This window comes from Odontesthes bonariensis, chromosome 2 (genome assembly GCF_027942865.1).
Source record: "Odontesthes bonariensis isolate fOdoBon6 chromosome 2, fOdoBon6.hap1, whole genome shotgun sequence".
Classification (NCBI taxonomy): Eukaryota; Metazoa; Chordata; class Actinopteri; order Atheriniformes; family Atherinopsidae; genus Odontesthes; species Odontesthes bonariensis.
This window is the reverse complement of record NC_134507.1, coordinates 5,050,124-5,051,785: the sequence shown is the minus strand read 5'-3', so window position 1 is coordinate 5,051,785 and position 1,662 is coordinate 5,050,124. Positions and strand designations below refer to the sequence as shown.

The 1,662-nt window shown below is 41.4% G+C and overlaps 1 non-coding gene across 1 annotated transcript; it reads left to right on the top strand.

The window, feature by feature from the left end:
- The first annotated feature begins 1,375 nt into the window (after positions 1 to 1,375).
- trnaa-ugc (transfer RNA alanine (anticodon UGC)) lies at positions 1,376 to 1,447 on the top strand. Its single transcript has one exon. It is a non-coding gene; the product is annotated as a tRNA-Ala (tRNA).
- Positions 1,448 to 1,662: the final 215 nt, after the last annotated feature.

The window sequence follows — 1,662 nt, the reverse complement described above, 5'->3', positions numbered from 1 at the left end:
TTATGTTTGTGCGTGTGTTGTTGAGTGGTGAGAGAGCTAGAGTTGTTGGTGTATGACAAGAGTCCCCCCCCCCCCTACAACCCAGCTGTTCTGCTTCACAGACTCTCTCACACACACATGCATAACCCTGTTTGTGTTTTAAAGTAGATTACAGGCTGTTTTGTTTTCCTCTTCTCCCAAATTCAATTTGCAGCCGTGCACGCGGTCTGCTCTATGTGTTTAACTCCATCATGTGTTAGGTCATAGTGTGTTCAACCGTGATATCCAGACCATTCCGCCTCTGCAATCGAGCTGGCCAATTACAGTAATCCTATTGATCCAAAACACACCTTAGCTTAGCCATTACATGTTATCTCCGGGAACAACCACTAATAGCGAGGCGGTTTGATCACATGAATAAAGATGACGTCTCCCCTTACATCCAAATCAGACCGTTCTGTACAGCTGCCTACTGCACAGACTGGTGCAAGTTTATGTGCTGGTCTTTCTCAATCAGAGGAACAGAAAGGTCACCGATGACAGCCATAAATTGTCAAAGAAATAAAAAACCTGTCAAAAGAGGTGTTTTTACTCAAAGTGGTCTCTCAACGAGCTTGTAGTTAGCCTAGGATGTCAATAAAGGGGATTTTCCAACACAAAATAGTGCATGTAAAAGTGTATTCTATGTATGTTTTTCAGGTGATTAAGATGCTGTGAAAAGTAGACATAAAAACATAATGCAATGATATGCAAATCTCCTAAAACATATCTTGTGTTTCATGAAAAATGTTACCTGGCAACAGCAAATCTCAAAGAAGCTGGGACGAGGGCAACAAAATGCTGGAAAAGAAAGTGGCGCCTAAAAGAAACAGCTGGAGGAACACGTTGAAACTAATTAGTTTAATTGGCAACAGGTCTGTTACATGATTGGGCATTAAAAAAAAAGCACCTTAGAGAGGCAGAGTCTCTCAGAAAGATGAGCAGAGGCTCAGCAAACTGCAAAGACATGCGTCTAAAAAGTTGTAGTGCAATTTCAGAATATTGCTTCTCAACACAAAATAGCAAAAACTTTGAATATTCCATTATCAACAGTACATAATGTCATCAAAACATTAAGGGAATCTGACTCTGTGCAAAGAACACAGCTGGAAATTAATATTGGATGCTTGTGATCTCCGTGCCCTCGGGCACCACAGGCATGATTCTGTTATGGAGATCACTGCAACGTCTCGGGAATACTTTCAGAGATTATTTCCAGCTGACACAGACTGCTGTAACATCCATAAATGCAGGTTGAACCTCTATGCCACCAGTGTGACAAGAGTTTCAGTTTGCCATGTTGTTTTTCGATCAACAGTAAATCGCTGTTTAGCAGCTCAATCTCAGGTTTACGGGAGGGGATGTAGCTCAGTGGTAGAGCGCATGCTTTGCATGTATGAGGTCCCGGGTTCAATCCCCGGCATCTCCACTGATTCTTTAGGGTTTGATTTAATTAGTGCGAGCAGACAATCTGGAAATGCTCACAAGTTGATATGTAGTTCCGATCGGCTGCTGTTCAATTTCTAATTTTGACATGCTTAGCTGTGTAGTAAAAGAAACAGAAAAAAATTCAAGATTCAAGAGGGTTTATTGTCATTCCAGCCATATACACAGTACACAGTGCAATGAAATAACGTTTCTCAA